This window comes from Gossypium hirsutum, chromosome A02 (assembly GCF_007990345.1).
Source record: "Gossypium hirsutum isolate 1008001.06 chromosome A02, Gossypium_hirsutum_v2.1, whole genome shotgun sequence".
NCBI lineage: Eukaryota > Viridiplantae > Streptophyta > Magnoliopsida > Malvales > Malvaceae > Gossypium > Gossypium hirsutum.
In genome coordinates this window covers 63,494,477-63,520,636 of record NC_053425.1, presented here as the reverse complement: position 1 = coordinate 63,520,636, position 26,160 = coordinate 63,494,477, and the positions used below count along the sequence as shown (strand labels likewise).

General features: G+C 35.8%; 2 non-coding genes across 2 annotated transcripts; both read left to right on the top strand.

Annotated features, from left to right (window-relative positions):
- Positions 1 to 9,420: 9,420 nt before the first annotated feature.
- Positions 9,421 to 9,526, top strand: LOC121217024 (small nucleolar RNA R71). The gene has a single exon (XR_005913233.1). It is a non-coding gene; the product is annotated as a small nucleolar RNA R71 (small nucleolar RNA).
- Positions 9,527 to 22,062: 12,536 nt separating this feature from the next.
- Positions 22,063 to 22,169, top strand: LOC121217595 (small nucleolar RNA R71). The gene has a single exon (XR_005913729.1). It is a non-coding gene; the product is annotated as a small nucleolar RNA R71 (small nucleolar RNA).
- The last annotated feature ends 3,991 nt before the right edge of the window (positions 22,170 to 26,160 follow it).

Here is a 26,160-nt window from a genome sequence, read left to right as displayed (position 1 = left end):
TAGTTGCTGACGATCCCCGAGCCTGTAGCTTTGCAATGAGATCTATAAAACAGAGGAAACAGAGTAAACGGAGTAAGCATTATAATGCTTAGTAAGTTTTAAGCAGTGTCAACAGATAACAATCAAATTATAACATAGTTGTTCGTATATTTTATTTCACTCTTCCTTCGGGCATGCCATCCCTTTACCGAATATGCACAACTCATCATATACAATAGGCAGTTAAACTTTCACATAAAAGTGAGCTCATGTGACATAAATATATTGTATGATTTCACATAACCTCTCACACTGATCCGATGTCACATAATCATAGGAATAGTCTCATAGATTGCTCTCGTATGCATCACATAACTACCTTATGATTTAGTTCAAATCAAGCTCACATATAAACTTGGAGTACATACCTGTTTAACCTTTCGCATTGAATATATTTATAAGCAATTCTTATTACGAAGTCTTATAGCTTTAACCTCTACTCGGATTATCGGCGAGACCTTTAGCTCAGACGAAATCTCCACACGAAGTTATCGGGTCTTACCCGGACAAAATCTCCACACGTAGTCATCCGGTCTTACCCGGACATAATCTCCACACGTAGTCATCGGGTCTTACCCGGAATATATTTCCAAGTTTCATGTACATTTAATCACATGTTGCAACATTCACATCGACTGTCATATTTGTAATTCATTTGCCTCATCAAATATCTAATAATACACACCTTTCACATTAGTCGTTCTGCCACAATATACGCACATCGCCTACATATTTCACACTAGCCATTCGGCTTTGCCACATATACATATCTCATATATATATTTCACATTGACCATTCAGCGTTACCACATATGCATATCTCATACATATTTCACATTAGCCATTCGGCTTTACCACATACATTTCTCATACATTTTTCACATTAGCCATTCGGCTTTACCACATATATGCATGTTCATATTCACCACATTGGCCATTCGGCCTTATCACACATATGCGTGCTCACATTCATCACATTGGCCATTCGGCCTTATCACATATATGCATGTTCACATTCATCACATTGGCCATTCGGCCTTATCTCATATATGCACATTCACATTCATCACATAAAATCCTAAATCAAAATATAAATTTTCATGTATCCACATCACAATTATCCAAATATACTTCACATACCACATATACTTTCACGTATACACTTTGTCTTGGCTGAATCTACATCTATCATTTTCCAATGAATAATTCAATTTCATGCCATACTATCATTTCATATTCAAATACTTATGACCATACAATTTCACAAATTTTAATATCAAAGATCCATCTATCACTCATATATCATTTTACAATATCACAATTTAGAATTCACGTATGGGTTTAATCAATAGCTTATGAGCAACTAAAACAAGTTTTGTCAAGGTTTACAACATAATCTCAAATTCAGCACAAGCCATTTTTCCTGAGCAATAGTCACTGAATTATTTATAACTGGAGCTACAAAACTCAAAATCAATTTCCGTTAATTTTATATGAATATAGACTCATATATCTTTCATCCATAAAATTTTCAGAATTTTTGGTTTGGCCATTCAATACCAGATTTTTCTTAAAGTTTCCCCTGTTTCACTGTTTGACTAATCTGACCACTCTTGACTACGAGTCAAATTTTTCATTGTACAGAATTCATAATGTGTTCTATTTGATTTCATTTGAAACTAGACTCATTAAGGAGTCTAAGCATATAAATCTTATCTTATAACCATTTTTGTACAAATTATAATAATTTTCTAAAAACAGAATAGGGGATTTCGGAGTCATTCTGACACTGTCCCACACAACTTTAAATATCTCTTTATAGGAAATTTCTTTGCTTCCACGGTCTCTTTTATAAGAAACTAGACTAACTAAGCTTTGATTACATATTTTATTCAGCCTATAATTCCACACCAACAATTTATAGTGATTTTCTAAAATCACGTTACTGCTGCTGTCCAAAGCAAATTATTACAATTTGCTCTTAAATTTCCAAGTCCAAACACTTATGAACTTACCATTTGAGTTTTAGACATATCATGGCCACATCATATCTTATTAAATCAACTCATTATGTCCTATTATGATTGAATTTACTCAACGTTTAATCACTTAAAACTTACCTCGGAAGTGGTCGATGACTAGATATCCACGGCTATTCGTTTACTTTCTCTTTTCCCTTATCCGACTTTGATCCTCTAAGCTCTTGAGCTAAATCAAACAATTTACTTCCCAATCAAACACAATCACACGGCATCCATATACATTTTAGAACCATTCTTAACATATTTACTACTCATTTACAAACAAAATACTCATATCACATTTATAAAACTACCTTTCATAAACACTATGTATAAATATGCATTTCTTCACTATTTACTAAGTCAAGCCAAACCACATGATTTATTAATCGTTAATATATACAGCATTAACAACTTCACTTAAGCTTAAGTATAAAATTTGGTCTTACCAAATTTTGCACATTTTACCAAAATAATAACTACCAATTTTACACATAAGTGCCGAATCAAATCATACCATAGTTACAATATCACTTGACTAATGAAATATCCAAAATATCAATCTATCATTTACCAAATCATAAACCACATATAAGGCACATTTTAAACTCAAGCATGTAACTTAACAACCAATATGCAAGATATCACATATACATAACTTAGCTTATGAAAGCATATGTATTATATCATAAACACATCTTTTACCAATTACCTCACTTAAGCCAAATTTTATAATCAACCACAAAAAAATATACCACAAATCATACTTCCAAAATGAGCTACTTCCATGGCCGATTATATTTCATCATTAACATATCTCATTTTCGAATCATATAATCAATATCACATACACATCACCCAAACACAAATCATACCTATCATATAACAAGCATAACAAAATAAACCAACCATGTCAAATATAACCATAATTTGATCAAACCTTGAAACCGAACTTAACAAAATAAACAAGCCATTGAATGATTAGAACTTGAACTAACCACCTTCTTTATACATAATTTTCCAAGAATTTCAAGGTACTTACCTCTTCCAAACCTCAAAATTCTAAGTTTAATCTATGGGATAAGTAGAGTTTGAACTAATCATCTCAAACATGCATAGATTTTCAAGAATCATTCAATACATACCTGATTCTAGCCATCTTCTAAGCCAAAAATCAAGGCAACCAAACTTTCTTCTCCCTCCCTTTAGGCTACGGCAATGGAGGACAAGGATCAACCAACTTTTGATTCAATTTTCTCTATGACCGAATGCACATACCTCAAATTTTTAGCTTGCTATCTTGCCGAAATCCTCAAAACATATTTCTTCTTTCTTTCATTTTTTTTCGGTCAAGAAGAACAAAGAGGATGAAGCCTTTTTTTTTTGTTTTCATCATTTTCCCTTCCATTATTTTATTACCATGCTCCTTATTTTATCATTCCTCCCATGAAACACCAACATAACATGTTATGACATGTTTTGCCCATCACACTTTGTCAACCCTATTTGTCATGGCCGGCCACTACTAATTAGGGGGGGAAATTGACATGCAAGTCCACCCTTTTTATTACATGCACTAATAGATCCTTATGTTTTGACCTATCACATTTCACAAGTGTCACACATAAGTCCTATTGACTAAATTCACATGCAATTTACTAAATCAAAGCTTAAAACTTTCACACATTCATATTCACATATAATAAACATAAAATATGACGGCTAATTATTTGTATGACTCGATTTTGTGGTCCCGAAACCACTTTTCGACTAGGGTCAAATTAGGGGTGTCACAAATAGACTCCTTGAAATAGAGTTATGGAGAATAATTGGCCAAGGGCAATGATAAGATTGGGGGAGGATACTCCGGTGGTGGTAGATGTTGGGTTCCACAACCACAATGTCCATCAAAGAGGTTATTGTGGTGGTCGGCCAGGACATGGCAGTTGTGGAGAACCTTTTTTAGTGGAGTATCAAGTTCCTAAGTGATAGTGAGCTTTGGAGCTCTTTATAACTGTGATAGAATCAGGAACTTTTTAGGAAATATAAAGAAGCATAATTACTCGTAAAGAAATAGCTGAATAAAAATTATAAAGTCGCAAGATAAAGTAGTATTAAAAGGAAATAAAAAGTAATTTCAAAATATAAAGATAAAAATAAAATAAATAATAGGTGTAAATAAAGAGATTGGGGAACACAGCCGTGGGGCACGCCCGTGTGCCCTCATTTCAGCCCATGCGTTTCGTGGTTTTCAAAATTGGGCACATTGGTGTACACGGCCATGGTGCACGACTGTGTCAATCTCTGTTCGCTTCTCCCACGCCTTTGTATGCAGGCGCATGCCCGTGTTATTTTGATAGGCTCGACCACTGTCGGTGGACACAGTCATGTCACATGCCCGTGTTAATTTGGCAGGATTGCCCATGGCCATGTCGCATGGCTATGACAACTTATCAGATCCCGTGTTGGGGAAACATTTTTGCCCTATTTTCACATGGTCGTATCGCACGGTCGTGTTACATCCCATGGTATGTGCACGGCCTACGGCACGCCCATGTGCCTGGTCGTATGTTTCTAGAAATTCGGTGTTCAGTGACTCAGTTAGGGAATTAAATGTTGAAGACTAAAATTTAAAGAAGTTAACACCATTAGTGCTCGAGTTGCCTCCCGAGAAGCGCTTATTTATAGTCTAAGCTCGACTCTACCTTATGGGTATATATAGGTAACTTCGTGGAGCCGTAGCTCCTCTTTATCGTCTTTGAAATTCTCATCGTTGTAAATTTTGAAACGATGCCCATTTACCTTAAAAGTGCCCTGTGATGGATGACTTACCTCTACTGTGCCATATGGAAACACAATTTGAACTACGAAAGGACCTGACCATCATGATTTAAGCTTTCCAGGAAACAATTTGAGCCTCGATTTTTATAACAGGACAAGATCTCCAACTTCAAATTGCCTTCGTTGCTTCAAACGGGTGTCGTGGCGGCGTTTTGTCACTTCCTTGTATAGGCACAAATTTTCATATGCATTGGCTCGCCACTCATCTAACTCGTTCAACTACATCAACCTGTTTTCACCTGCAAGTTTGGAGTCAAGGTTTAGAAATTTTATAGCCCAGAATGCCTTGTGTTCTAACTCAAACGGTAGATGACAACTTTTCCCATAAACAAGTCTGTAAGGTGATGTTCTTATGGGAGTCTTAAAAGCAGTTCTATAAGCCTATAAAGCATCATCTACTTTCATCACCAATCTTTCCTATTTAATTCTACTATCTTTTCTAGGATACGTTTAAGCTCTCGGTTCGCTACTTCGACTTGGCCACTAGTTTGAGGGTGATAAAGGGTAGCTGTTCTGTGATGAACTCTGTATTTTTTAAGGGTCTTGTCAAATTGGGTGTTACAAAAATGAGTACCCCTATCACTGATAATTGCTCTAGGTGTACCAAATCGAGAGAAAAGTTTCTTAAGGATTCATACTACTACTCTAGCATCATTAGTAGGTAAAGCTTGGGCTTCAACCCAGTTGGACATATAATCAACAGCTACTAAGATGTATTTATTCCCGAATGAGCTAAGGAAAGGACCCATGAAGTCGATACCCCAAACGTTAAATATTTCACATGAGAGCATATATGTCTGAGGCATTTCATCACGTTTGGATATATTACCTGTCCTTTGACATTTGTCACAAGAAGTAACATACCTGTTGGTGTCTTTGAATAGAGTGGGCCAATAAAAACCTAATTCAAGGACTTTATGTGCAGTCTTATTTCCACCGTAATTCCTCCAGTCGATCTTAAGTGGCAATGTTCCAAGATTTTCAATGCTTCCATCCTTGTAACGCACCTTCTAATGATTTGATCTGCACATTTACAAAAAAGAAAAGGGTCTTCCCAGAAGTAGTTTTTCACATCAGTGAAGAATCGCTTCTTTTGCTGATGTGTCAACCCTTTTGGGATAATTTTAGAAGCTAAAAAATTGCAATATCTGCAAACCAAGGCACTTCAGAATCAAATATAGTAAAAAATTGTTCTTCAGGGAATGAATCATTTATTTCAATGTCATCTGGCTCTTTGGTATTTGAGTTTCCAAGCCTGGAGAGATGGTCAGCCACGAGATTTTCAGCTCCTTTCTTATCTTTAATCTCCAAGTCAAATTCCTGAAATAATAAGATCCATCGAATGAGTCGGGGTTTTGCATCAGTTTTAGATAAAAGGTGGCGAAGAGTGGAATGGTCAGTATAAACGACAACTTTAGACAATATTAGATATGGCCTAAATTTATCGAATGCAAAAACCACAGTAAACAGGTCTTTCTCCGTGGTGGTGTAGTTTTATTGTGCGGCTGTCAAAGTTCTGCTAGCATAATAGATTGGTTGAAAATGTTTATCTCTTCGTTGTCCCAAAACTGCACTTACTGCAAAATCACTTGCATCGCACTTTAGTTCAAAAGGTAAATTCCAATCAAGTGCAATTATAATTGGAGCTTTAGTCAGTTTATCCTTTAAAGTATTAAATGTTTCTAAACAATCCTGATCGAAATTAAAGACACATCTTTTTCTAGTAATTTAGTCAAAGGCTTAGCCATTTTAGAAAAGTCTTTAATAAATCTTCTATAAAACCCAGCATGCCCTAAAAAGCTTCTAATAGCCTTAACCGAATTAGGGGGAGGTAGTTTTTCAATGGTTTCAATTTTAGATTTATCAACCTCAATCCCTCTATTAGAAATTTTATGTCCTAACATAATACCTTCTTGAACCATAAAGTGACATTTTTCCCAATTAAGCACAAGGTTTGTTTCCTCACATCTTATTAACACTCGTTTTAAATTTTTGAGGCAAAGATGGAAAGAGTTATCGAAAACTGACAAATCATCCATAAATACCTCCATGACGTCTTCTATTAGTTCGTCAAAAATGGCCATCATGCAATGCTGAAAAGTAGTAGGAGAATTACATAATCCAAAAGGCATTCTACGATAAGAAAACATACGTATGGACATGTAAATGTCGCCTTTTCTTGATTTTCAGGAGCTATTGGGATTTGGAAATAGCCAGAGAGTCCATCTAAAAAGTAGTACTACATGTGCCCTGACAATCTTTCCAACATTTAGTCAGTGAATGGAAGGGGGAAGTGATCTTCTCTCGTGGCATCATTTAGCTTCCTATAATCAATGCACACTCTTCAACTTGTAACTGCTCTTGTTGGGATTAATTCATTCTTCTCATTGGCTACAACAGTCATGCCTCCTTTCTTAGGAATAACCTACACTGGACTCACCCAAGAACTGTCAAGAATAGGATCAATAATTCCAGCATCTAGGAGTTTAATTACCTCAGTTTTAACAACTTCCTTCATGTTGGAGTTTAGTCGTCTTTGGGCTTGCACGCATGGTTTATATTCATCTTCTATTAAAATTTTGTGGGTGCAAAAAGAAGGGCTAATCCCTTTAATATCAGAAATTTTACAAGCTATGGCCTTTTTATGCTCTCTTAATACGTGGAGTAATTCCTCTTCCTCCTTAGGTTGCAAGTTGGATGCAATAATTACCGGTAATGTAGAATTATTTCCAAGGAATGCATATTCCAAGTGATTCAGCAATTGTTTAAGTTCCAGTTTGGGAGGTTCTTCAATAGAGGGTTTTTGCTTAAGTTCAACTTTTACCTTAATTCTCTTATATTTTGCTAGTTTTGGGGAGTTTTCATTAGAGTTTAGTTTGGTTCCTATCTCAAAATCATCATCCACCCCCTCTCCTTGGGCAAGACATAGTTCTACTGTGTCCTTGTGTATGATTTCCTGAAAAGAATCTTGAGTAGCATGATCAATAGAGTCGATAAAATAACATGAGTCATCCTATTCCCTAGAAAATTTCATGGCATCATAAATTTTAAAAATAATCTCTTCGTCACCTACTCTAAGTACCAATTTACCCTCACTCACATCAATTACAGCCCTAGCAGTGGCTAAAAATGGCCGAACTAAGATTAAATGCACCTCAACATCTTCGTCCATGTGAAGCACAACGAAATCAACAGGGAATATAAATTTATCTGCTTTTACAAGTACGTCTCTATAATTCCCCTAGGATATTTAACAGATCTATCAGCTAATTGAATACTCATCCTAGTGGGTTCTCCAAGACCAAGTTGTTTAAACATTTTATATGGCATCAAATTAATGCTGGCGCCTAAATCAGCTAGTACTTTATCAGCATTCAAACTACCGATTAAGCAGGGAATAGTAAAACTTCCTGAATCTTTCAATTTGGTTGGTAGTTTATTTTGGAGTATGGCTGAGCATTCCCCATTAAGTTCCACTGTAGATAAGTCTTCAAACTTCATTTTGTTTGTTAGAAGCTCTTTTAAAAATTTTGCATATGTAGGCATCTACGATAAAGCTTCAATAAAAGGTAAGTTAATATGCAGTTGTTTAAAAAGTTCAAGAAATTTATCGAATTGTGCATCCATGCGGTCTTTCTTCAACTTTGCTGGGTATGGGATTGGTGGTTTATATTCTTTTGGCATTAGATTGTCATTGTTTTCGGGTTCGACCTCCTTTCTTTCAGCTTCTTATGGTGGCTTCTTTTCAGATTCAACTAACACTTTCCCACTCCTTAGTGTAACTACTTTTACGTGCTCTTTTGTGTTAGGTTTAGTGTTACTAGGTAGACTTCCTGGTGGTCGTTCAGATATTAATTTGGCTAGCTGTCCTATCTGAGCTTCGAGCCCTTAGATCAACGCTTGTTGATTTTTAGGTGTTGTCTTAGTATTTTGAAAATGAGTTTCTGACACCAAGATGAATTTTGTTAGCATCTCTTCAAGGTTTGGTTTTTTCTCTTGTTGGTAGGGTAGTTGTTGAAAGCCTGGAGGTGATGGTGGTCTCTGATTTCCTTGGCCTCCCCATGAAAAATTTGGGTGGTTCCTCCAACCTGTATTGTAAGTGTTACTATAAGGATTATTTTGAGATCAAGGATTATTACCCATGTAATTTAACTGCTCGTTCTCTATGTTGTGGCCATAGGGTGGGTATTCTGAATTGCTTGATCCACCTCCACTTGCTTCGCATTGCATTATTGGGTGAACCTGTGAAGAACTGAGAAAACTGTCAATTTTTCTGTTCAAAAGTTCTACCTGATTAGAGAGCATGGTGACCAAATCGACGTTAAAAACGCTGGCTATTTTCGTTGGTTTTATCCTCATGACTTGCCACTGATAATTATTCAGTGACATCTCTTCTATAATTTCATATGCATCATCAGGTGTCTTATTATTGATAGTTCCACCAGCGGTTGCATCAATCATTTATCAAGTCGAAGGATTCAGGCCATTATGAAATGCTTGAACCTGTAGCTAGAGTGGTAACCCATGGTGAGGGCACCTTCTCAACAGATCCTTGTATCTCTCCCATGCATCGTAGAGTGTTTCTAAATCCATCTGCACAAAAGAAGAGATATCATTATGTAATTTAACTATTTTAGCCAGCGAAAAATATTTTAATAAAAACTTTTTAGTCATTTGTTCCCAAGTAGTGATTGACCCTCGTGGTAACGAGTCCAACCACTGTTTAGCCTTATTCCTCAATGAAAAGGGAAACAATCGAAGGAGAATGGCATCATCAGAAACACCATTGATTTTAAAAGTGTCACAAAACTCTAAGAAATTCGCCAAGTGAGCGTTGGGATCCTCTTCCTGCAAACCATCAAACTGAACAAACTGGTAGATCATTTGAATGGTGTTAGGTTTCAGTTTAAAATTATTTGTAGCAACAGCAGGCCTAACTATGCTCGATTCAGTTCCTATTAAAGAAGGTTTAGCATAGTCATACATAGTACGTGGAGTAGGATTCTGATTAGCAGCAATCGCAGGAGGTAGCAGATTTTCTTGGTTTTCAGCCATCTCCTCGGTTGTGGTTGAAATATCGTCCTCTTGCTCTTCCTCTGTGTATCTCAAGCTTTGCCTTATTTCTCTTCGGTTTCTACGAACTGTGCGATCGATTTCACTATCAAAAAGTAATGGTCCCGACGGGTTTCTTCTAGGCATACACTATAAAAACCTGCCAGGAATGAATAAAAGAAAAATTAGAAAGGAAAATAAAAATTTAAATAAATAAAGTAAAATGTCTAAAGTAATAAAAATTGAGTCTTCCTAATATCTTAGCTCCCCGAAAACGGTGCCAAAAACTTGATACGTGATATTCGTCATAGGTTTTAAGTATTTATAATTAATCGTTCTTGGAACTAACTATTATCACGATGAAGGCAAGTGTACCTATCGAATAGTAGTATAGCTTTAGCAAGACTGGATTGTCGAACCCAAAGGAACCAAGAGTACTAGTAATTACATTTTTTTTATTATCTAACATAAAAATTAAGGGATTTGTTTATCTAGACTAATTAACAAAACTAAGGGTGCACAGAGAGAAAATTGGGAAAAAGCTCTTGGCAAAACTCGATTGATTAAGACAATACCCAAGGAAAAATCCACCTAGACTTCATTTGTTATTTGACTCTGAATCAGACGTTTTATTCATTTGACTTGATCCGTAGAAATCTCTAAGTTATATTATTATCTCTCTCGAGACTAATAACGTCTAACCCTAGGTTGATTAATTGAAATCTCTTTCTAATTAACGACCTAGTGTTGCATTAACTCGATTTATGGATCCCTTTATTAGGTTTCACTCTAATCCGGCAAAATCTTATCACCCTATCTCTAGGCGTGCAATCAACTCCGCTTAATTATGACAAATTTACTCTTAGACAGGGTCTATTCCTCCTCTAAATAAGAGCATTAACTTGAATCAATATCCTGAAATATTAAAACAAGAATTAAGAACACATAATTAAGAACAAGTCAAATATTTATCATACAATTCAGATAATATTAACAAGATCCGTTCTTAGGTTCATTCCCCTTAGTATTTAGGGAGTTTAGTTCATAATTATAAAAGAAAACATCTTAGAAGAATAATGAATACAAAACATAAAGAAAACCCAAAACCTCTAAATGGAAATTGAAAGGAGATCTTTAGTCTTAACGATGAATCCGGCTTCTGAGGTGGACCAATCGGCTTCCCTTGAGCAATTCCTTGCCTCTTACTCTATGTGTCCCTTCTAAGTGTCTCCTTAGGTGTTTAAATAGGCTTTAGAATGCCCAAGATCCCTAAAAAGTGGCCTTTTCCCAATAGGACTATACTTGGGCTCGGCAGGGACACGCCCGTGTGCGATTACTCCAGCCCGTGGTCAAGGCTATTGAATAGGCACGAGCGTGTAGTCTACCTGTGTAAGTCGTTCTTCAATCCTGCCAAATGGACACGACCGTGTGACACGCCTGTGTGAGGAAGTCCAGGCCGTGTTGATTTCCCATGTGGGTTCATTTTCTCCGTTTTCAGCCCCTTTCTCGTTCTTTTTACTCTCCTATGCTCACCTGAGTATAAAATTGAAATTAAAGAATTAGGAGCATCGAATTCACCAAATCTAAGGAGAATTCATCCATAAATGTGCTAAGCATGGGATAAAAATATGTATAAATTACAGTTTATCAGGGCCCATGGGCCCACCTGTGTAAATCTGACTGTTCGGTGGAAAATAGTGGGGCTTGTTATGTCGCGCACATGGCATAGGCCATTCTGGGCCTCGATGGGCTAGAACGGGTTGTGTGGGCCCAATGGGCCCGTTGGCCTGGCATAGGTAAAATCTACGGGAAGTGACAATTAACAGATTGGGCTATGAAATTTGCGTAGTCGTGACTAAGTATGGGCTAAATGGGCCACACGAGCGTGTGGGCCCACTTGGGCTGAGTAATGGCCTTAGGCCCGTTTGCATCGTTATGTCTGTTTAAGTTACTTAAGTAGCTCGAGGCGACGGTGGGCCATCTGATGGGTCATAAATACTATTTGTTTGTAAAATTACCGAAATACCCTTATAGTGTAAAATGACCGTAATACCCCTGTATGGTAGAATAATGATTATGCCTTTATGTTCCGTATGACTTATGTGCTTTTGACTTACATATATGATTGTACTGAGTAAAACTTTGCATACACGCAATATTTATGACATGACATATTGCATGGGGTTGAGTTATTATTGACGGAGAAAGTGTACGGCTTTTAGCCGTTCTGTACAAGGCTTGCAGCTTTTCTGTGATACTTATGGCTTATAGCCATTCTGTTAACTGGCAGTTTTGCTACGATATTTATGGCCTTGAGTCATTCAATCTACAGCATTGAGCCGTTCTGTTGACTTAGTGCCGCAACTGGTGCTAAGCTTGGTGTGCTGGCTGGGTGGGTCTATTTCATCCCCACATGGTGTGTTGGTTGGTACGGGTGGTGTGTTGGTTAGACTGGGCTGGGTATCTATTTGCATATCTGCACCTGTTACTGATTCTGTACTGGGCATAGGCCCACCTGATACTGTTATTGGGCTAGGCCCAACTGTCATTGATTTTGAGAATGGGCTAGGCCCAATTAATTCTGATGAGGGCTGAGACCCAAGTGAAATTGTACTGGGCTTTGGCCCACACACATTGTTCTGTTGCTGTAATGGGCTCCGGCCTAGGTTGATTCTGAATTCTTTCTATTTACTAACTATTTTAGTTTAGGAGGGGATTACACACTGAGTTTCCATAAACTTACCTCGTTTATTAACTGTGCCGATAATCCCCAGCATTAGGAGGATCGATCCTGCGAGGGACTCGGAGGTGGCCACACAACTGTTATTGTTTCCGATTTTCTTTTAACTTATCTATTTACAAGTGCTTATATTTGATCTGGGTTGTAATAAGGCCTCTTTTAATTTCGGGTTCTAAATTTGAAATTTTATATATTGTTTTATAACTGCTGGAGTTGAACATGGTTTTTCCAAAACAATAGCTATTTTTCAAAATATCACGTTTCTTCAACTGTTAAATTAAGCTTCCGCAGCAAATAAAGTTTTAAAGGTAATAATGTTTTACAAGAGAATGACTTTTAATAAACCGACATAAACTAAGGTTTTTACAAGTTTTAAAATGGCCAGAGGTTTTAATTAGAAAGAAGGGTTTTCAATGAGAACATGGTTTTCGAAAAACACTTCAATGTGACATGCCAGATTCAGGCCTAACTTCTAGGCCAGGTTTGGGGTGTTACAATGAATTTGTAGAAAACCTTTAGTGACTAATCGCCCTTTGTATGTTTGTACATTACCATCCATGCCAATTTTCTTTTTGAAAACCCACATGCACCCTATGGGTTTTACCTCTTCAAGTGGGTCAACCAAGATTCGTACTTGGTTTTTTGACATGGAATCCATCTCAGACCTCATGGCCTTAAGCCAATTATCAGAATCTAGGCTTGCCACCACTTTGATAAGTCCTAGGCTAATATTGATCCATAAGTCGAATATCGCCATGTGTTGTAATGAGAAATCCATATCTCTTAGGTACATGGTGTTCTCTTAAAGATCTTTGCGGTAGTTGTGTTTCCAAAATATTCGATTGTTTCGTAGCAACTTGTAGAACCGTTGTTGTTCAATCTTTGGTTCAAAGATTTGTTGTTGTTCTCGAATTTCTTCGAGTTCTATTCTTTTACCACTTCCCTTTTTTAGAGACAAACTCTTTCAAGGAAGAATATTGTCTTATTTCTCACTAGGATTGAAGAAATAATATCCTTTAGTATCCTTAGGATATCCCACAAAGATACACTTTTGAGATTTGGGTTCGAGCTTTGTAGACGTTTGATGTAACACCCCTAACCCATACCCGTCGCCGAAATAGGGTTTCAGAGCATTACCAGAATATTCAGAACATTTTTCCATTTAACATCATAATTTACTATTCATTTACCAGAATCATCCATAATGTCCTTTGATCGGACACTCGAGGCCCAATATGAGCATTAGAATCGAGTTGGGACTTAATCGGGACTTTTGAGAATTTTTTATGAATTTACAAAATTTTTCCAAGGTGCAAGGTTCACGTGCCCGTGTGGTCCAAGGGATACACCTGTGTTAGAGGCCGTGTTCGACCCCGTGTAACTCTTTGACTTGCACACAAGGCCATGCCACACGCCCGTGTGCTAGGCCATGTGGTTAATTAATTTAATTCAAATTAGGTACAGGTTTCACATGGCCAAGACACACGCCCGTGTTCCAGGCCGTGTGGGACACACAGCTGAGACACACACCCGTGTCTTTGCCCGTGTGCCCAATTCTGAGCATTATATTTCTCAAAATTAGGGTGTAGAGGACACATGGACTAACCACATGTCTGTGTTACCAGGTTGTGTGTCACACACGGTCTAGACACATGCCCGTGTGGACAAAATGAAGTCATTTCTAGTTCCATTTCTCACTCAAAATTTCACCTAAGACTTGCACTTGAAACAATCATCCAATACCAGCTAATTCCAAGCATACAAATTAAACAATTCCATCATTCAACAGGGCATTTCATTTCAAGTACAAGTGTTTATAAACTTACCTTGGTTTAACTAGGACAATAACAACATTTGGTCTCATATATTTAACTTAACACATATGGATATATATAACATAATAACCTATATAGTAATACCAAAAAGAACCATTACTAGCCATTCCAATGGCTTGTAACACCCCGAACCCGAAACCGACACCGGAGTCGAACACGAGGTGTTAACTGGCTTTAACCCCTTACAAAATTTATTTTCCAGACACTGCCCAATCTGTGTACTAGTCGTTTTAAAAATCATATCTTGAGTTTCGTAACTCGAAAATCAGTTTCGTAATTTTTCCCCGAAACTAGACTCATGTGCCCATCTATGTAATTTTTTCTAGAATTTTTTGTTGGGCCAATTAGTACAGTTTATTAGTCAAAATCTCCCAAGTTGCAGGGGTCGACTACACTGACCTTTGCCCATTACGACTTGAATATCTCCCTGCACGGGGCTTCAATACTGATGCCGTTTGTTTCTATGAAAACTAGACTCAGAGAGGAATCTGTACATATATGATACGACCCCTAATTATCTCTGGTTAATTTGTAATGAATTTCCAAAGTCGGAGCAGGGAATCCAGAAACCGTTCTGGCCCTGTCCCACAAAAATCTGATTATCTCTTAATATACTGCCCATATGATCTTTTCGTTACTTCCTCATGAAAGCAGACTCATCGAGCTTCGATTACATAATTTATTCATCAATTAATTCCACTCCTACTATTTTTAGTGATTTTTCAATCTCATGACACTGCTGCTGCCAGCATCTGTTACGAAAGTAACTAGGTCCATTTCATGCCTACCCTTGATCCAACTCAATCGAACATTCGTGCCATTTTCGCATGGCTTAAAGTTTACATGCCATAATTCAAACACAATGTACTAGCTTATACATGCCAAAATGATCTTCTAAGCACACTAAGAAGAAAGTACCAAAACTTGCTATCCGGTGTGATGACTTCGATGACGGCCCGACCACGCAAAAATAGATGAGTCCAAGCAACCTATAATGGGTGACAAGGAAACACCGAGTGAGTTTATAACTCAGTAAGTCATAAGCTATGCACTACCATCCATCAATAACATTATCACAAGAGAAAACAAAATGGAACGAGGCTAATTACTCCATCCATTCCGAACCATACCATAGTTCCTCCAACCTATCAATTCAATTTCATATAAATTCATGCATTCACATTCCATATACTCATCAATAGGACATTGAAGCATTTTCATAAATCAATTTATTTTCGTTACAATCAAACGAATAAACGGCCTTTCACCCATCCTACGATAAATTTTATGTACGTGACTTCAAGTATATTTGTCACATAGGTTCAAACTTACCGAGCTCAACACCAAGTATAAGCATAGCACCTATTAGCCATGTACTCAAGACACTTACCCGATCCGCTGTCCGCGATCGACTCAATAGTGTCGCACACATAGTGTCCATAATGATTCACGAATGTATATCGAGTCCGCACACTCAGTGCTATATAATCAACTCGCACACTTAGTGCTACATAATCAAATCGCACACTTAGTGCTACATAGTCAAACTCGCACACTTAGTGCCGCATGGTCAATTCGCACACTTAGTGCATCATATTCATTTCGCACACTTAGTGCAACATATTCAAATCGCACACTTAGTGCTGTACAATTTAATCCCGCACACTTAGCGCCAATCTCATGGTCATAAATGGTTATCCCGCACGTTTAGTGCCGAGATCAACAACTCAATACATCTTACCTCTTTTCTTTCATTCAACAATTTCATCATCACATACGTACATGCACATATATATATATATGTATATTTATTCATTCCATTCAGCATCAATACATAAACATTATGACCATTGAAATAATACCAACTACATGCTTAATGACTTACCTCGTGTTGGGTAAGACGGTTCCAACTCGACTACTCGATAACCTTTTCTTTGCCTTTGCTCGATTCACCTCCTTTAACTCCTTGAGCCAAATCAATAATTTAAAATAGTCATTAATCGACTATTCAAGTATTACTTTCAGAATAATATATATATTGATTTGACTTTCACACACATAGATTATAGTAAGCTTTATAATAGTCAATAAATAACTCATTGGCAAATTTTCATTAATGTTTACAACAAAATCACATATTCACTACGAGCTGTTTTCCTGAGCAGTAGTCGCTAAATTGTTTATAACTGGAGCTACAAAACTCCAAATCACTAGCCGTTAATTTTCCCTGAATATAGACTCGTATATCTTCCATCCATAAATTTTCAGAATTTTTGACTTGGCCAATCAATACCAGATTTTTCTTAAAGTTTCACCTGTTTCACTGTTTGACTATTCTGACCACTCTTCACTACGAATCAAATTTCTCATTTTACAGAATTCAAAATGTGTTGTATTTGATCTCATTTGAAACTAGACTCATTAAGGAGTCTAAGCATATAAATTTTATCTTATAATCATTTTTGTACAATTTATAATGATTTTCTAAATACAGAACAGGGAATCTAGTAGTCATTTTGACTCAGCCCCACAATACTTCAAATATCTCAAGATCGGTAACTCTTTTGTTTTCATAGTTTCTTTTGTAAGAAAATAGACTCTTCAAGCTTTAATGGCATAATTCACTCAGCTTCTAATTCAACTCCTACAAATTATGGCGATTTTCCAAAATCACCTTACTGCTGCTGTCCCCAAACAGATTATTACCGAATCAAATACTAACATTAGCATTTCACCTTAATAGCTAGCTTGCCAAGCCTTAATTTAACATATTTTCATTCAATTTAGTCTAATAACACATAAATGGGTAAATTACATTTTTTTACCCCTAATATTTCGCACTTTCACAATTTAGTCTTTATTCCACAAAACACAAAATACACAAAGTTTGGTCACACTCCTTAAGGGCCGAATCTTCCTAGTGCCCATATAAGTCCATACATCTCATTTATTTCACCTTTGAGTCCTTCAAAAATTTGTTTTTGTAATTTAGCCCTAACTACTCAAAATCACCAAAAACTTCAACACAAAACATATTAATCTTTAACATATCTTTCACTTTTCATCAACAACTATCAAAAAGCTCAAGCACTCATCAATGGCAAAACACAAAAATCATCATCAATCCACAAAATTGAACCATGGGTTTTTAGAACTCAAGTCAACTACTAAAACATGCATGCATCTCAAGAACAACATCAAACATACCTTAGTCTAGCAAACCACCATAGCCGATTTTCTCAAGCTCTTCCCCTTCCTTTCTTTCCTCTATTCGGCCAAAGGTGTTCAAGAATGAACACACATTTTTTTTTGTTTTCTTTCCTCAACTCACGGCAACAAGGGGGGGTATGGATGAGACCATTTTTTTTTTCATCACCCTTCCTTTTCATTGTTTAATTCCTTTCTTTAATTTATTTTAATTATCATGCTTAATATTTTATTTTCCTTACCATACATCACTAACACAACATGTTGGTGACATGTTTCCACCCATAGCATGGCCGGCCACTACATATTAGGGAGGGGGAATTTGACATGCAAGTCCCCTTTTTCTTTCACATGCACTAATAGGTCCTCATGCATTGACCTATCTCATTTTAAAATTTTCTCATATAAGTCCTATTGACTAAATTCACATGCAATCGACTAAATCGAAGCTTGAAATTTTCACACATTCATGATTACATATTCTAGATAATAAACATCACATTCAAACCTTTCGGTGACTCGGTTTAGCGGTCCCGAAACCACTTCCCGACTAGGGTCAATTTTGGGCTGTCACATGGCTAGGCTACAAAATAACATTTCAAGCCACCATTGGCCAAGTTGTCCTATACATGCCATTATACCAAAATGATTTTACTATATATACCCAAGATAGCTAATTGATAGTGTGGCAATGCCATTATACTTCCAACCCTCATGAGTTTCCAAGCACTATAAGGCAGGGGAAAAATAAAAGGAGTAAGCATTACATGTTTAGTAAGTTCGTATAACGGAAACTAAATTTCCCGATCTTGATTATTAAATCTAAACATACAATATCATGTTTCCATCCATTTGGCTAAATTTGCCTAAGCACATGAACTCAATTAAACATGTTAGTCACAGAAATCTTTATATAAATCAAGTAACATAGATGAGCTCATCAAGCAATATTCTATCCAGACATTACTATTTCATTTCAAGCTTTTCATGCCAAGTCAAGAGTTATATGTCCTTTGAATCATTAAATTCCAATGAATGCTCAAGTAGTACACTCGAAGTGTACAACTCAAAAATTCATCAATTTCTTATTCAAGGGTACCCATTAGGGCACTTAACCAAGAAACACTCTTTCGAGCCACTTATCGTTTAACAAGATTACCATCCAGGCTAAACCCTAATCATAACGTATGCTGAGGAGGTATTACATCAGGATTACCCATTCGGGCTAAATCCTTTTTATAACAAGGTCGTTGGGATTACTCGATCGAGCTAAATCCCGTCCACAACAAATGCCGGACCCTACTTGTTTCGGGAAACCGCACACATTCATCAGAATTCAACATCCAATTGGGACTAACCCTTTATCACCATTTCAAGCTTATTTTCATTTTTCATCATAGCATACAAGTGAAACACATCAATATAATTCACATTACAGACAATAAAACAATTAATTAACATAATTACATGTCCGATTAAGTTATACAAACTGACCTCGACACTTCTTTGCGTAAAATTCTACTAATCCGAAATCTTTTCTTTTCCTCGATCTAACCTCGAATTAGTGTTGTCCGGATCTATATAAATGAATTTGATCATTAATTTCATACATTTCATACTTAGACGGACTCAATTTATGTCCTAGGCAAAATTACCATTTTGCCTTTAACTTTTCTAAAAATTATGATTTTGTCCCTAGGCCCAGAAAATGAAACTTGTTCAAATTACTCCCTATTCCAAGCCTAACCAAAGCCCCATTACAAATTTTCCAGCATATGTATTCATAAAATTTCAGAATTTTTCATCAAATTTTACAACTTTTCATTTTAGTCCCTAAATCATGTTTTCATCAAAAATTACTTTGTAAAAGTTGTTTATCTATCAGTAATCTTTCATTTTCTACCATATATTTCTAATTTCCAGCATAATACATCCATGACCCATTTTCATACCTTGTTCAAATTAATCTCTCAAATACAGAGATTAAGCTATCCCGATTTCAAAAATACCAAAATTACTAAAAATAGGACAAGAAAACTTACCCAATTAGGCCTTGAAAGCTTCTTTTCTCTCTCCTAGGGTTTCCATGTATTTTTAAGGTTGAAGATGGAAAAATTAGATGATATAATTCTTTTCATCTTTTAATTAATTAACATTTTGCTATTTCCAATTTAGTCATTGCACTTTTTCTATAATTCCATGGATAAGTCACCATAAAAATATACATACTTTTATTAATGGTCTAATTACCATATAAGGACCTTAATTTTTGAATTCCATAGCTATTTGATACTTATAGCTACTAGAATTCAAAATTTGCATTTTATGCGATTTAGTCCTTTTTGTAATTAAACACTTAATCAATAAAATTTTCATACCAAAATTTTCTCACGTCATTTTTAACATATTACAGGCCATATAATAAAATAAAAATAAAATATATTTTGGGTAGGATTTGTGGTCCCAAAACCACTGTTCTGATTTCATTGAAAAATGGGCTGTTACATTTGATGTTTAACATAACCTTTACATCCCCAAAGAATGTTAAGTCTTGTTGTTGGATTCACCTGTTAGCTTGATTAATGTATACGTATACGTGTACCCTATTCTAGTTGTGGTTTTATCAAAATTGGTCCAACGTCTGTTATGCCACTCCACTTTCCTTTGCTTATCTCACTCTCTGAACTTACTTTTTCTTCTTGCACTTATCATAGAGAACACTTTCCCTGGTTCAGGGTTGTTACAAATTTTTACAGATATTCTAAAGCATTGACTCCCTAGTTTTTCTCTATGTTCCTCATTTTGTCGATGACCACATTTAAAGATTTCTGTCTCAAAATTGATCCTCATTTTTAACTCATTATTTTCTAGGTAAATGGTGGACCTTGATGTTCCTAAAAATTGTCTACCCAATAGAATGGGTATTTCACGGTCTTCCTCAAAATCTAAAATTATAAAATCCGTTGGGATGATGAAGCTCCAAACTTTAACCAAAACATATTCAAGTACACTTTTCATATGTTCTGAAGATCTATCAGCTAATTGTGGTGTGATTTGGGTATTTTTAATCTCCCCCAAACTGAGGTTTTCATAAATAGATAAGGGCATTAAATTAATATTGGCTCTTAAATCACATAGAGTCTTGCTAAAATGAATGTACCATGTTTCTACAGGTATTGTAAAAGGTTTTTTAGTTTAAGGGGTATCTGTTTTGAAATAATAGCACTACATGAGGCACTTACGCTAACTTGCTCTCATGTTTTTATTTTCCTACGCCTAGACATAATTTCTTTTAAATACTTGGTGTTCTTAGGAATTTTCTCAATTATATCTATTAAGGGCAAGTTAACATTCAGATATTTAAAAAAGCTAAAAAAACTTACAAATTTTTCCTCATCCCATGTTTGTTTTTCTTCTAACTATGAAGGGAACAATATCCTTTTCAGTGCAGATTCTCCTATTGGATTATCTTCTGACTCAGCTACCAATTCAAGATCAACTTCTTGAGGATCTTTATGAAGATCGTTTGTATCCCCCTTGTCTCCCTCTTGAGTTGGGATTTCTCGACTACTCAGTACTTTACCCAAACGAAGCACAATCGCTTTCACATGCTCCTTGCCTTCACTTCGAGGATTATTCTTTGTGTTGCTTAGGATTCCAATGACAATTTTTCTTTTTATATCTCTCATCATATTCACTAATTGACTCATCTGATCTTTCAGCTTAGTTAATGTTTTTATGGTATTGGTACACTCAAACTACACCTACTTTACTCCTGTTCTCATTGATTGCGATCCAAGTGTTGACCACATACAATATGGTCATTTGAGTTGGCCCTTTCTTGAGGCTTCTGCAAAATAATTAGTATTTTTAATTGGTTGTACACTATTACCTCCTCATTGGATTCCGACCCATCTCAAGTTTAGGCGATCTATCCAATTAAGATTACAAGTGTTTAAAAAAAAAGGTTTCCAACCCTATTCCCAACATAGTTGACATCCTTAGTTGGATTATTAATATAATTGAAAAGAGGTTTGTCTCCTCCATATATAGATGGCATACTAGATGAGGACTCTGTGTAGTTGGTCTGTCCATAATTTGTCGATATCTAGCATCCTCCTAGTCATCTTTTACCGTAAATGGTTTCTGGTTATATGTATAGCGTTTGGTTGGCCACTTGTAGGAATTCATCACCATATTTTCTATTAAGCCATATGCATCTTTGTATATTATCTTTATTAAGGCTCCTCTTGTGGCTCCATCTAGTCCTGAATGTGCGTGTACACCCAATCCATTATAGAACATTTGCAATGTGAACCACTTAGGTAATCCATGATGTGGGCATCTTTGTATTAGCATTTGAAAATGCTCCCGAGTTTCATGAGAGCTATCTCCTTCTAACTGTTTGAACTTTGCGATCTCTCTCCTTAGTTGGACTATCTTGCTAATAGGAAAGAACTTTTGCAGAAATTTTCCTGCAAGTTCATCTTATGTTGTGATGGATCCTGGTGCCTCTGAAATTAACCAAGAAAAGACATTGTCAATTACGGAGAAGGGGAACAGCCAATGACAAATAGCGTCATCGGTGACCTTGTTGTATTTAAATGTATCATAGACCTAAAGGAACCATTTTAAATACTGATTTGGGTCCTCTATGATTGTGCCTTTAAACTGCAAATTGTTTTGGATAATGGACAATTTTATTTCAAAATTGTTACCCGTGATGGCTGGCCTTGTGATGCTTCCTTGAACCATCTATAGATTCGATAGCTCATAGTCCCTTAGGGTTCTTTCATTTCGAGGCATATGTATATTTGTAGGTAGTTGCGATGGTGGTGGTAGTAAGTCCCATGGATTACTCTTGTTAAACTCATCAAACAACAGATTATTGTGTGGTAAATTGCCTATAGTTGGTGGTTGATTCTGCATCTGTTGTTGTCATTGTTGCTACCGGTGATTATGGCGAATTAGTCTCTTCAAATCAGTAGCTGCCTCTATAGCTATTCCCTTACTGCGAGTCATATATTGAAACCAAAAGAATGTAAAAGATGTTAGTAAAAATAAAAATAAAATTTGTATCTATAATTTATTAATTTCCTAATTATTCTATTAGAATGTAAAAATTAAAATATGTAACAACCCAATTTTAACTAAATTGGAATAGTGGTTTCGGAACCACCAATCTGAGGTCATAAAATTATTTTAATATTATTTTTGGTTTTTACAGTATGTGATTATATATGTGTGAAAATTTTGTGAGCTAATTTTATCATTTAATAGCTCAATTTGAGAAAAAAGGGCTTAATCGCGTAAAATGCAAAAGTAGCATGCTATAAGTTAAATGTGCTAAATTGCCATGGTTGATCAAATGTGAAGTCCTTATGTTGTAATTAGTCCATTGATAGTGGAGATGGACATAAATGTCCTTGAATTATGTGATTTAAAATGTTTTAATTAAGGGATAAAATGGTAAAATGGTTATTAAGTTAATATTAATAAAATGGAATCAAATTTTCTATCATCTTTTATCATTCCTAGCAAAAAATCAAAAGAAAAGAAAGCAAATATGAAGCTTTAGGGTTCGGTCATGTTGGTGATCAATTGAAGGTTTGTTTTTGTTCCATTTTCGATAATTTTTATGTTTTGTGATTGTTGCTTAGTAATTTAACTAGCCCATACCCCAATTACTAAAATTTTTGATGAATTTGTGAGTTGCCGTTGATGAATGCTTTAGTTTTTGAATCGTTGGTGATAAATTTTGAAAGCTTGATGATAGATATTGAAGTTTTGTAAAGTGTAAAATGTGTGTTTAAATGTGTGAAATATTGGTAAAAATGGGTTTTTATAGAGCCTATAAATATTCGGCTAACTTGTGTTTGGTTGAAATTATTGTAAATTGCGTTTTTATGAAATAGGGACTCAATCAAGAAAATATGAAATTATAGGGGTTAATGTGTAAAATTCCCCAAATTGTGTGCTTTGGATGAAATTGGATGAATTGAGGAATAAAAGAGTTAATTTTGAATTTATATAGATCCTGAAAGAAAGAAATCGAATTTACATCGAGGGAAATCAAAAGTTATCGAGTAACTGATACGATTCGTCTATTCTGACTACGAGGTAAGTTCATATACAAAAAAATGTCTTTGAATTGAATTATATATGTTTTATTATCATTGAGTTGCTATGAATGTTGAACGAGCAAATACGAGCATGAATCGATGAAGTTACAACGTCCTAAAGTCCTGTACGAACCTTAGGAATAGTATAGGATACGAATGTCATGTCATTAGGTTATCGAGATGTGATTACATGTAAGACTATGTCTAGGACATAGGCATTGTTAATCGATTTCATGTAAGACCCTGTTTGGGATAATGGCATCGATATATGATAACATGTAGGACCATATCTGGGATATGGTATTGTACGAGCTTATGTGATTTCCGAGTATCCTTAATGATTCCGAACGGTTCAACGGGCAAAGTCAAGTCGAGAAAAAATAAGTGAAAGAGCTCAGTGACTCATGTACATACAAAATTCATATAAGTATTGAAAAAGAGGAAGTATTTGATGAACTCGATTAAGATATTAAATATATGTTCAGTGAGAAAGGTTTGTGAATTTGAATGTTATTAGCTATGTTTAGCATATATGAATCGATATGCAAATGTTCATGTGTTGATTTTATTTGTATATGGCCTACTAAGCTTTTAAAGCTTACTTTGTGTGTTTTTTCCATGTTTTATAGATTATCGAAGCTAGCTCAGACATCAAGGATCATCGGGAACCATCATCACACTATCGACTACTTGTTGGTACTTTTGGACCTTTTTATACATGGTATATGGCATGTATAGGCTAGTGTTATTGTGGTATGTTTTGAGACTTATTTTAGCCATAAGATTTGGCTTGTAAATGTTGGTGCGAATTTAGCCATTTAAGTTGGCTTAAGTTATGTGTTTGATAAGTTATTTAAGTGATGTATATAATGCCTTATATGTTGTTTTGTTTGGTATAGTTATATGGTTGTTATTTTAATTAGTTGTAAATAGGAGTATTAAGGTTGGAATAATGGTATGTAGTGACTTGATCATGTGATATTGAAATGGAAGTCAGGTAGTTTGAAATAGGTGATAAGATGGTGATAATGAAATGCATTTAGAAGTTAAGAAAGTTTGATTGTTTTGGCATGATTGTGGTTGAGAATTTAAGTAGTGAAATGGTCGATTATGAAATGACATGAATTATATGTGATTTGGCATGTTTCGGCTGCCCATATATGTGATGAATTGATACCATTTTGATGGCTTGGTGAACATGAGAAGAGGGTGGCAAATTGGCATTGCAAATGGCCTATTTTTGTCCACACAGGTAGAGACACGGGTGTGTGTGTGACAGCCCTAAAGTGACCCTAGTCGGAAAGCGGTTTTGGGACCGCTAAACCGAGTCACCAAATTATTTGAATATGATAATTATTGTCTAAAATATGTGAATACGAATGTGTGAAAGTTTTAAGCTTCGATTTAGTTAATTGCATGTGAATTTAGTTAATAGGACTTATGTGTGACACTTTTGAAATGTGATAGGTTAATCTATAAGGATCTATTAGTGCATGTAATAAAAAGGGTGGACTTGCATGTCAATTTCCCCACTTAATTGGTAGTGGCCGGCCATGACAATGAGGGTGGACAAAATGTGATGGGTAAAACATGTCATAAACATGTTATGTTAGTGTTTTATGGGAGGAATGATAAAATAAAGAGCATGGGTAATAAAATAATAGTGGTTAGTAGGAGGAGAAAGAGAAAAAGAAAAAAAATGAGCTAGGCTACTCCTCCATTGCCGTGACTTGAGGAAGGAAGAAGAAGAGGATTTTCTTGCTTCATGTTCGGTTGGTTGGTGTTTAGGAGGAGGTATGTTTGATGTTGTTCCATGAGATTCATGCATGTTTTTAGTTGTTAGCTTGAGTTCTACCTAGCCCATGGTTTAAATCTTTGCTATGTGATGGAGATGATATTCGGCCATGGGTTTTGTCTTCTTGGTTGGTGTTTGATGTTGTGGTGATGAGGCATGAAGATGAGTTAAGTTTCGACTAAGGTGGATTTGTGTTGATGTCATTTGCATGCTAAATGTGAAGCTTTGTAATGGTACATGTGATGGTGGATTGACGACTCTTGGATTTTCTTTTTAGCATTTTTGAGTTAGACATTAAGTTCTTTGTTTAACCCATGACCAAAATTGAAATGGTATGGTATCTTGATGCATTCGGCCATGGTAGGAAGTAGAAGAGAAATATGGTTGTTGTTCATGTTATTTGGATGAAAAATGGTAGTAAGGTGAAGTGCAAATGTTAGTATTTGATTACTAGTGTATATATGTGTATTAGCCGAGTTTTGAACTTGAAACAAAATGGTATGTAGTC